We start from the raw sequence: 12431 nt of genomic DNA on the forward strand, positions 1-12431 counted from the left end.
AATGCCTTTAAACGACATTTCTCATCATAAGAATGCTCCTGAAGGCATTTTAGGCCGAATTGGGCACTTTTGCATAAAAAGTCAAAATCCAACCTGAAATGCTGAAATCGCTTGAAAAATGCTTTTCTGAGCTGGAAATGCCTTTAAACGACATTTCTCATCATAAGAATGCTCCTGAAGGCATTTTAGGCCGAATTGGGCACTTTTGCATGAAATGTCAAAATCCAACCTGAAATGTTGAAATCGCTTGAAAAATGCTTTTCTGAGCTGGAAATGCCTTTAAACGACATTTCTCATCATAAGAATGCTCCTGAAGGCATTTTAGGCCGAATTGGGCACTTTTGCATGAAAAGTCAAAATCCAACCTGAAATGTTGAAATCGCTTGAAAAATGCTTTTCTGAGCTGGAAATGCCTTTAAACGACATTTCTCATCATAAGAATGCTCCTGAAGACATTTTAGGCCGAATTGGGCACTTTCGCATGAAAAGTCAAAATCCAACCTGAAATGTTGAAATCGCTTGAAAAATGCTTTTCTGAGCTGGAAATGCCTTTAAACGACATTTCTCATCATAAGAATGCTCCTGAAGACATTTTAGGCCGAATTGGGCACTTTCGCATGAAAAGTCAAAATCCAACCTGAAATGTTGAAATCGCTTGAAAAATGCTTTTCTGAGCTGGAAATGCCTTTAAACGACATTTCTCATCATAAGAATGCTCCTGAAGGCATTTTAGGCCGAATTGGGCACTTTTGCATGAAAAGTCAAAATCCAACCTGAAATGTTGAAATCGCTTGAAAAATGCTTTTCTGAGCTGGAAATGCCTTTAAACGACATTTCTCATCATAAGAATGCTCCTGAAGGCATTTTAGGCCGAATTGGGCACTTTTGCATGAAAAGTCAAAATCCAACCTGAAATGTTGAAATCGCTTGAAAAATGCTTTTCTGAGCTGGAAATGCCTTTAAACGACATTTCTCATCATAAGAATGCTCCTGAAGGCATTTTAGGCCGAATTGGGCACTTTTGCATGAAAAGTCAAAATCCAACCTGAAATGTTGAAATCGCTTGAAAAATGCTTTTCTGAGCTGGAAATGCCTTTAAACGACATTTCTCATCATAAGAATGCTTCTGAAGGCATTTTAGGCCGATTTGGGCACTTTTGCATGAAAAGTCAAAATCCAACCTGAAATGTTGAAATCGCTTGAAAAATGCTTTTCTGAGCTGGAAATGCCTTTAAACGACATTTCTCATCATAAGAATGCTCCTGAAGGCATTTTAGGCCGAATTGGGCACTTTTGCATAAAAAGTCAAAATCCAACCTGAAATGCTGAAATCGCTTGAAAAATGCTTTTCTGAACTGGAAATGCCTTTAAACGACATTTCTCATCATAAGAATGCTCCTGAAGGCATTTTAGGCCGAATTGGGCACTTTTGCATGAAAATTCAAAATCCAACCTGAAATGTTGAAATCGCTTGAAAAATGCTTTTCTGAGCTGGAAATGCCTTTAAACGACATTTCTCATCATAAGAATGCTCCTGAAGACATTTTAGGCCGAATTGGGCACTTTTGCAGAAATAGTCACAATCCAACCTGAAATGCTGAAATCGCTTGAAAAATGCTTTTATGAGCTGGAAATGCCTTTAAACGACATTTCTCATCATAAGAATGCTCCTGAAGGCATTTTAGGCCGAATTGGGCACTTTTGCATGAAAAGTCAAAATCCAACCTGAAATGTTGAAATCGCTTGAAAAATGCTTTTCTGAGCTGGAAATGCCTTTAAACGACATTTCTCATCATAAGAATGCTCCTGAAGGCATTTTAGGTCGAATTGGGCACTTTTGCATGAAAAGTCACAATAAAACCTGAAATGCTGAAATCGCTTGAAAAATGCTTTTCTGAGCTGGAAATGCCTTTTAAACGACATTTCTCATCATAAGAATGCTCCTGAAGGCATTTTAGGCCGAATTGGGCACTTTTGCATGAAAAGTCAAAATCCAACCTGAAATGTTGAAATCGCTTGAAAAATGCTTTCCTGAGCTGGAAATGCCTTTAAACGACATTTCTCATCATAAGAATGCTTCTGAAGGCATTTTAGGCCGAATTGGGCACTTTTGCATGAAAAGTCAAAATCCAACCTGAAATGTTGAAATCGCTTGAAAAATGCTTTTCTGAGCTGGAAATGCCTTTAAACGACATTTCTCATCATAAGAATGCTCCTGAAGGCATTTTAGGTCGAATTGGGCACTTTTGCATGAAAAGTCACAATAAAACCTGAAATGCTGAAATCGCTTGAAAAATGCTTTTCTGAGCTGGAAATGCCTTTAAACGACATTTCTCATCATAAGAATGCTCCTGAAGGCATTTTAGGCCGAATTGGGCACTTTTGCATGAAAAGTCAAAATCCAACCTGAAATGTTGAAATCGCTTGAAAAATGCTTTCCTGAGCTGGAAATGCCTTTAAACGACATTTCTCATCATAAGAATGCTTCTGAAGGCATTTTAGGCCGAATTGGGCACTTTTGCATGAAAAGTCAAAATCCAACCTGAAATGTTGAAATCGCTTGAAAAATGCTTTTCTGAGCTGGAAATGCCTTTAAACGACATTTCTCATCATAAGAATGCTCCTGAAAGCATTTTAGGCCGAATTGGGCACTTTTGCATGAAAAGTCAAAATCCAACCTGAAATGTTGAAATCGCTTGAAAAATGCTTTTCTGAGCTGGAAATGCCTTTAAACGACATTTCTCATCATAAGAATGCTTCTGAAGGCATTTTAGGCCGAATTGGGCACTTTTGCATGAAAAGTCAAAATCCAACCTGAAATGCTGAAATCGCTTGAAAATGCTTTTCTGAGCTGGAAATGCCTTTTAAACGACATTTCTCATCATAAGAATGCTCCTGAAGGCATTTTAGGCCGAATTGTGCACTTTTGCATGAAAAGTCAAAATCCAACCTGAAATGTTGAAATCGCTTGAAAAATGCTTTTCTGAGCTGGAAAAGCCTTTAAACGACATTTCTCATCATAAGAATGCTCCTGAAGGCATTTTAGGCCGAATTGGGCACTTTTGCATGAAAAGTCAAAATCCAACCTGAAATGTTGAAATCGCTTGAAAAATGCTTTTCTGAGCTGGAAATGCCTTTTAAACGACATTTCTCATCATAAGAATGCTCCTGAAGGCATTTTAGGCCGAATTGGGCACTTTTGCATGAAAAGTCAAAATCCAACCTGAAATGTTGAAATCGCTTGAAAAATGCTTTTCTGAGCTGGAAATGCCTTTAAACGACATTTCTCATCATAAGAATGCTCCTGAAGGCATTTTAGGCCGAATTGGGCACTTTTGCATGAAAAGTCAAAATCCAACCTGAAATGTTGAAATCGCTTGAAAAATGCTTTTCTGAGCTGGAAATGCCTTTAAACGACATTTCTCATCATAAGAATGCTTCTGAAGGCATTTTAGGCCGAATTGGGCACTTTTGCATGAAAAGTCAAAATCCAACCTGAAATGTTGAAATCGCTTGAAAAATGCTTTTCTGAGCTGGAAATGCCTTTAAACGACATTTCTCATCATAAGAATGCTCCTGAAGGCATTTTAGGCCGAATTGGGCACTTTTGCATGAAAAGTCAAAATCCAACCTGAAATGTTGAAATCGCTTGAAAAATGCTTTTCTGAGCTGGAAATGCCTTTAAACGACATTTCTCATCATAAGAATGCTTCTGAAGGCATTTTAGGCTGATTTGGGCACTTTTGCATGAAAAGTCAAAATCCAACCTGAAATGTTGAAATCGCTTGAAAAATGCTTTTCTGAGCTGGAAATGCCTTTAAACGACATATCTCATCATAAGAATGCTTCTGAAGGCATTTTAGGCCGAATTGGGCACTTTTGCATGAAAAGTCAAAATCCAACCTGAAATGTTGAAATCGCTTGAAAATGCTTTTCTGAGCTGGAAATGCCTTTAAACGACATTTCTCATCATAAGAATGCTCCTGAAGGCATTTTAGGCCGAATTGGGCACTTTTGCAGAAATAGTCACAATCCAACCTGAAACGCTGAAATCGCTTGAAAAATGCTTTTCTGGGCTGGAAATGCCTTTAAACGACATTTCTCATCATAAGAATGCTCCTGAAGGCATTTTAGGCCGATGTGGGCACTTTTGCATGAAAAGTCAAAATCCAACCTGAAATGTTGAAATCGCTTGAAAAATGCTTTTCTGAGCTGGAAATGCCTTTAAACGACATTTCTCATCATAAGAATGCTCCTGAAGGCATTTTAGGTCGAATTGGGCACTTTTGCATGAAAAGTCACAATCCAACTCGAAATGCTGAAATCGCTTGAAAAATGCTTTTCTGAGCTGGAAATGCCTTTAAACGACATTTCTCATCATAAGAATGCTTCTGAAGGCATTTTAGGCCGAATTGGGCACTTTTGCATGAAAAGTCAAAATCCAACCTGAAATGTTGAAATCGCTTGAAAAATGCTTTTCTGAGCTGGAAATGCCTTTAAAACGACATTTCTCATCATAAGAATGCTCCTGAAGGCATTTTAGGCCGAATTGGGCACTTTTGCATGAAAAGTCAAAATCCAACCTGAAATGTTGAAATCGCTTGAAAAATGCTTTTCTGAGCTGGAAATGCCTTTAAACGACATTTCTCATCATAAGAATGCTTCTGAAGGCATTTTAGGCCGATTTGGGCACTTTTGCATGAAAAGTCAAAATCCAACCTGAAATGTTGAAATCGCTTGAAAAATGCTTTTCTGAGCTGGAAATGCCTTTAAACGACATTTCTCATCATAAGAATGCTCCTGAAGGCATTTTAGGCCGAATTGGCACTTTTGCATAAAAAGTCAAAATCCAACCTGAAATGCTGAAATCGCTTGAAAAATGCTTTTCTGAGCTGGAAATGCCTTTAAACGACATTTCTCATCATAAGAATGCTCCTGAAGGCATTTTAGGCCGAATTGGGCACTTTTGCATGAAAAGTGAAAATCCAACCTGAAATGTTGAAATCGCTTGAAAAATGCTTTTCTGAGCTGGAAATGCCTTTAAACGACATTTCTCATCATAAGAATGCTTCTGAAGGCATTTTAGGCCGATTTGGGCACTTTTGCATGAAAAGTCAAAATCCAACCTGAAATGTTGAAATCGCTTGAAAAATGCTTTTCTGAGCTGGAAATGCCTTTAAACGACATTTCTCATCATAAGAATGCTTCTGAAGGCATTTTAGGCCGAATTGGGCACTTTTGCATGAAAAGTCAAAATCCAACCTGAAATGCTGAAATCGCTTGAAAATGCTTTTCTGAGCTGGAAATGCCTTTTAAACGACATTTCTCATCATAAGAATGCTTCTGAAGGCATTTTATGCCGAATTGGGCACTTTTGCATGAAAAGTCAAAATCCAACCTGAAATGTTGAAATCGCTTGAAAAATGCTTTTCTGAGCTGGAAATCCCTTTAAACGACATATCTCATCATAAGAATGCTTCTGAAGGCATTTTAGGCCGAATTGGGCACTTTTGCATGAAAAGTCAAAATCCAACCTGAAATGTTGAAATCGCTTGAAAAATGCTTTTCTGAGCTGGAAATGCCTTTAAACGACATTTCTCATCATAAGAATGCTCCTGAAGGCATTTTAGGCCGAATTGGGCACTTTTGCAGAAATAGTCACAATCCAACCTGAAACGCTGAAATCGCTTGAAAAATGCTTTTCTGGGCTGGAAATGCCTTTAAACGACATTTCTCATCATAAGAATGCTCCTGAAGGCATTTTAGGCCGATGTGGCACTTTTGCATGAAAAGTCAAAATCCAACCTGAAATGTTGAAATCGCTTGAAAAATGCTTTTCTGAGCTGGAAATGCCTTTAAACGACATTTCTCATCATAAGAATGCTCCTGAAGGCATTTTAGGTCGAATTGGGCACTTTTGCATGAAAAGTCACAATCCAACTCGAAATGCTGAAATCGCTTGAAAAATGCTTTTCTGAGCTGGAAATGCCTTTAAACGACATTTCTCATCATAAGAATGCTTCTGAAGGCATTTTAGGCCGAATTGGGCACTTTTGCATGAAAAGTCAAAATCCAACCTGAAATGTTGAAATCGCTTGAAAAATGCTTTTCTGAGCTGGAAATGCCTTTAAACGACATTTCTCATTATAAGAATGCTCCTGAAGGCATTTTAGGCCGAATTGGGCACTTTTGCATGAAAAGTCAAAATCCATCCTGAAATGTTGAAATCGCTTGAAAAATGCTTTTCTGAGCTGGAAATGCCTTTAAACGACATTTCTCATCATAAGAATGCTCCTGAAGGCATTTTAGGCCGAATTGGGCACTTTTGCATGAAAAGTGAAAATCCAACCTGAAATGTTGAAATCGCTTGAAAAATGCTTTTCTGAGCTGGAAATGCCTTGAAACGACATTTCTCATCATAAGAATGCTCCTGAAGGCATTTTAGGCCGAATTGGGCACTTTTGCAGAAATAGTCACAATCCAACCTGAAATGCTGAAATCGCTTGAAAAATGCTTTTCTGGGCTGGAAATGCCTTTAAACGACATTTCTCATCATAAGAACCCAGCAAGCAATTTTGCGGCTAATAGACGTCTAGTAGCCGTCTAAACACCCCCCTGACGTCTAGGCTAAAACAAGGCTAATTTTGGGCTGTCAGTGAAAATCTAGTAGACGTCTATCATAGCCCAAGAAATAGACTAGTCATCAAATAGACGGCTATTAAACGTCTACATATATACGTCTAATAGACGGTGAATGTGGGTCTAGGCTAAAACAAGGCTAATTTTGGGCTGTCAGTGAAAATCTAGTAGACGTCTATCATAGCCCAAGAATAGACTAGCCGTTAAATAGACGGCTATTAAACGACTACACGTGTGTGTCTAATAAAGAACAAAAGAATGGTTAAAGAATTCTTTTTAATCCATTAAAAAGGTTCTCATAAACATGCAATTTATTACAAAAAATATTGTTAATACAATAGAAATTCAGATAAGACAAAATTAATAAAAACAGTAACAAAATAAAAGCATATATAACAAAATACAATTTTAAAAATGAAATTACATCTAAACATTAACAAACTATCTTCAGTTCACGTCAACTTATTAATTGTACTAATTTCTATACCCCCCCCCCCGTGCTCCCTGGTGCCTGTTTGAAATGCCCCCATTGCATCCTTCACTTCCAGTTCTGTTGCTGCTGGGAAGTTGTTCAACACAGCATCTGCCAAATATGATATGAAAAGAATGCATGAGACAAGTATTTCTGCTTTATGTTAAATGTGATAGTCATTCTCTTTTGAAAAAGTCATATATAAATATTGACAGGCAAAAGTAATCATACCGTTCTCATTACTAACAGAAGTGCATGTTTCTCTGCGTGTGTTTAATGACATTTTTGGAACTAGCAAAAGAGGCTTAAAGGCAGGGTATCTGATTTTGATCCAGAATTTTTTTTTTTTGTTATGCTGGTTGAAAGTCTCCTCAAATATTGATAGCTCTCACTATGTTAAGTTGTCTAAATGTGTATTTTTATATATTTGTGTCATCTATAAAAGGCGTAGGACCAAAAAACGTTCCACAAATCATTGAACCCCGACCGAATGCAATAATTGGACGTGGGCATGGGCCAGTTACCGGTTTGAAGGTATACTGAGATTTTCAGAGTCAAGGTTTTTAAAAAACCACAAAAATTTTCTGTGATACCGTTTTCAATGTATGAACTGTGTTTACACAAAGTGAATTAAATCATGTAATTGAATTCATGTTTACATTTACAATTGAAAGAATATTATCATTTAAAGGCTTTATTTTTACCTGGCATAAACGTTGTTTGTTGCTTAAAAATAAAATGTATTGTGTCCAGTTGAAAAGTTGATGTTTTAATATGCAGACATTTGAAAATAACACATTTTAGTGTCACAATGGCAATACCACAACACCGTGGTATTTTTGCTTACGGTTATCATACTGCCAGAATCTCATTCCGGCCCATAATTGGACGCATTAAATTTTTGCCCCTCTTCTGTGAATCTGTTTTGCATGCCACTTCACAACCTGTTCACACTCTGTAAAAATAGGGAGAATCAAATAAACCTTCCTGCTGAATTGACACAGGAGCTACAAAACGAAAGACATTTTGAAACAACAAAAAAAAAACATCTGGATGAGCAAAGAGGAAAAACCCAAATTAACATTGGTAAGTTCACTGCTTTTCTGCAAGATGGAAACAGCTACAGGTCTGAAAGGGTCGTTGCAGTGTTTCTTTTGGAAAGGTAGGTATGCAGTGTGATTCTATTTTGATGGATTCAGATTGTATTTTAATGAAACTTGTTGCTTATGTAGTTTGTTTACGAATTAGTGTAATGATATTTATCTTTTCAAATTTCTAAACGTGCTGTATTTATTTAGGATTAAAAACAGTTGTTTATGTTGGTCATTTTGGTAATGTTATTCACTTTGTCAGTCTTACTGGTAAATGAGATAGGAGTGTGCTTCTGGTTGGTGCGTGTAGGCTAAAGTTAGTATTTTTCAAAATCAAATACCCTGCCCTTTAAGATGCCAAGCATAAAATATTCACAATACAATCTTATTGACATAAAACCTGTCAAATGTCTAAAAATAAAACATCTAAACAATATTGTGTGGATGAGTAAACTGTTGTATCGGCAAAGAGTAATTTAATCTGGGGCTTTTAATATTTAAAAAATTTTAAGGCAGTACCGGACTGTCATCAATTACTCCTCACATAACCTAATGTCATATTAAAAGTATTATTTTGTGAAACACCATTCAGCCTAAAACTACATACAAACACACTTACCTTTAATAACTGAGAAGTGATGTTTTTTTCAAATGCTTGCTTCTGCAGTGGACCACCACCATTAATGTTGAAATTTGAAATTAATGAATTTTAGTGAACTCTAAAATACAAAAGACAATGTCGTTAACAGTTGCAGACTGAAATATTTTTTGATTTTTTGTGACCACATGAAAGACTGTTGACACCACAATGTCTGATTAATATTGCATGTTTAGAGAATTTACCTGTCCAGCATTCTTCCGGCATGGTCTCTCAAGTTTCTCCCTCCAGTTTCGCAGAGCTTTGACACCTGAATAGCACATGCCTATGTCAGTAATTGTACAGTATTGTATGCTTCAGTGTACAAGTGTTTACCAACCTTAAAGGTTAATGCCCACTGACCTGCAAGTTTTCCCTCACTAACACAATAAAACTCTTTTTTCCAACAGACTGAAGGCCTGTAAGTTAAATCCATTATGGAAAATAGCTTTCCCCCACAATCTATCTCTGCATGCATAATTGTAAAGCACAACTCTGCCTACATTACTGTAAGCAACACAGTAATAACTTAGCTAAGTTACTGCTGTTACTAAAAAGCAGCCTACAAATCACTCATGTAAATCTTCAGTGTAACGTTACATAGACTCATTTACCTCCACTATTTTATTACATTGCAGGTTTTACTGTTTAGGTTTTATAAAACATGGGTTACTTTACTACGTTATACTGTTAAGTTACCCGCAAGAATGTCGCGATTACAACAACAAATAAAGTAAATCAATTTTAATGTAAATTAAAATAATAAAAAAAACTTACAAGACCAAACAAGTGTGGTACATGCTTTCCTCGTGGCTGCTCGCTGATGTTGTTGCTTTTCAAACAGCGGAAATCTTTCTCGTGAGATTTGGCCTCGTGTTTGTGTACTCTGCCATCTAGCGGTTCGGAGTTGTAACTGGATTTTGTTTATCTTTGAAATACGGTCAAATAATGAATGTTATGCGTGACAGCAGATATTCAGATAAGATAAATAAAACCAAACATCTTAATTTCACTGGTGTCTTTGCATGCCTGATAAAATATCATAATTTTTGCAAGTTATTTTGGCAAAAACAAGATTTTATTAAATTCAAGGTTATTTTGGGCTAAACATGGTTTGTTCGTAGTCGGTCTATTTATGAGCTAAATAGTGGCTATATGTACGACGGTGCATAAAACACTTTAAATAAATTAAACAAACCTTGTAATCGCTGTTAACTTTGCTTACAATGAAATACCATACATCTCACAAGTTATTTTGGCAAAAACCACATGTAATTAAAATAATGGTTATTTCTGGGCTAAACGTGGGTTATTCGTAGTCGGTCTATTTGTGAGCTAAATAGTGGCTAGTACAGACGGTGTATAAAACACTTTAAAGAAATGAAACAAAATACCTTAATCGCTTTGAACTTTGTTAACATGATTAAATATCATACATCTCACAAATCATTTTGGCAAAACAACATGTAATTAAATTAATGGTTATTTCTGGGCTAAACGTGGGTTATTCGTAGTCGGTCTATTTGTAAGCTAAATAGTGGCTAAGTACAGACGGTGCATAAAACACTTTAAAGAAATGAAACAAAATACCTTAATTGCTTTGAACTTTGTTTACATTATTAAATATCATACATCTCACAAATAATTTTGGCAAAACAACATGTAATTAAATTCATGGTTATTTCTGGGCTAAACGTGGTTTATTCGTAGTCGGTCTATTTATGAGCTAAATTATGACTACGTACAGACGATGCATAAAACACTTTAAAGAAATGAAAAGAAATACCTTGTAATCGCTGTTAACTTTGCTTACATGATAAAATAGCATCCATCTCACAAATTATTTTGTCAAAAACCACATGTAACCAAATTAAAGTTTAATTGGGCTAGAAGTGGGCTAGGCACAGCCCGGCTATATCGGGTCTATCCTGAAACGAGACGTTGAAATGACGGCTATTGCTTGCTGGGAATGCTCCTGAAGGCATTTTAGGCCGAATTGGGCACTTTTGCATGAAAAGTCAAAATCCAACCTGAAATGTTGAAATCGCTTGAAAAATGCTTTTCTGAGCTGGAAATGCCTTTAAACGACATTTCTCATCATAAGAATGCTCCTGAAGGCATTTTAGGTCGAATTGGGCACTTTTGCATGAAAAGTCACAATCCAACTCGAAATGCTGAAATCGCTTGAAAAATGCTTTTCTGAGCTGGAAATGCCTTTAAACGACATTTCTCATCATAAGAATGCTCCTGAAGGCATTTTAGGCCGAATTGGGCATTTTTGCATGAAAAGTCAAAATCCAACCTGAAATGTTGAAATCGCTTGAAAAATGCTTTCCTGAGCTGGAAATGCCTTTAAACGACATTTATCATCATAAGAATGCTTCTGAAGGCATTTTAGGCCGAATTGGGCACTTTTGCATGAAAAGTCAAAATCCAACCTGAAATGTTGAAATCGCTTGAAAAATGCTTTTCTGAGCTGGAAATGCCTTTAAACGACATTTCTCATCATAAGATTGCTTCTGAAGGCATTTTAGGCCGAATTGGGCACTTTTGCATGAAAAGTCACAATCCAACCTGAAATGCTGAAATCGCTTGAAAAATGCTTTTCTGAGCTGGAAATGCCTTTAAACGACATTTCTCATCATAAGAATGCTCCTGAAGGCATTTTAGGCCGAATTGGGCACTTTTGCATGAAAAGTCAAAATCCAACCTGAAATGTTGAAATCGCTTGAAAAATGCTTTTCTGAGCTGGAAATGCCTTTAAACGACATTTCTCATCATAAGAATGCTCCTGAAGACATTTTAGGCCGAATTGGGCACTTTTGCAGAAATAGTCACAATCCAACCTGAAATGCTGAAATCGCTTGAAAAATGCTTTTCTGAGCTGGAAATGCCTTTAAACGACATTTCTCATCATAAGAATGCTCCTGAAGGCATTTTAGGCCGAATTGGGCACTTTTGCATGAAAAGTCAAAATCCAACCTGAAATGTAGAAATCGCTTGAAAAATGCTTTTCTGAGCTGGAAATGCCTTTAAACGACATTTCTCATCATAAGAGTGCTTCTGAAGGCATTTTAGGCCGAATTGGGCACTTTTGCATGAAAAGTCAAAATCCAACCTGAAATGTTGAAATCGCTTGAAAAATGCTTTTCTGAGCTGGAAATGCCTTTAAACGACATTTCTCATCATAAGAATGCTCCTGAAGGCATTTTAGGTCGAATTGGGCACTTTTGCATGAAAAGTCACAATAAAACCTGAAATGCTGAAATCGCTTGAAAAATGCTTTTCTGAGCTGGAAATGCCTTTAAAACGACATTTCTCATCATAAGAATGCTCCTGAAGGCATTTTAGGCCGAATTGGGCACTTTTGCATGAAAAGTCAAAATCCAACCTGAAATGTTGAAATCGCTTGAAAAATGCTTTCCTGAGCTGGAAATGCCTTTAAACGACATTTCTCATCATAAGAATGCTTCTGAAGGCATTTTAGGCCGAATTGTGCACTTTTGCATGAAAAGTCAAAATCCAACCTGAAATGTTGAAATCGCTTGAAAAATGCTTTTCTGAGCTGGAAATGCCTTTAAACGACATTTCT

The 12431-nt window shown here is 36.7% G+C and overlaps 1 long non-coding RNA gene across 1 annotated transcript; it reads right to left on the reverse strand.

Annotated features, from left to right (window-relative positions):
- Nucleotides 1-6565: 6565 nt before the first annotated feature.
- Nucleotides 6566-9869, reverse strand: LOC135765938 (uncharacterized). Its single transcript, XR_010541187.2, has 4 exons — nt 9617-9869; nt 9046-9110; nt 8822-8921; nt 6566-7222 (listed from the first exon to the last, which is right to left on the reverse strand). It is a non-coding gene; the product is annotated as an uncharacterized lncRNA (long non-coding RNA).
- Between the last annotated feature and the right edge of the window lie 2562 nt (nt 9870-12431).

This window comes from Paramisgurnus dabryanus, chromosome 22 (assembly GCF_030506205.2).
Source record: "Paramisgurnus dabryanus chromosome 22, PD_genome_1.1, whole genome shotgun sequence".
Classification (NCBI taxonomy): Eukaryota; Metazoa; Chordata; class Actinopteri; order Cypriniformes; family Cobitidae; genus Paramisgurnus; species Paramisgurnus dabryanus.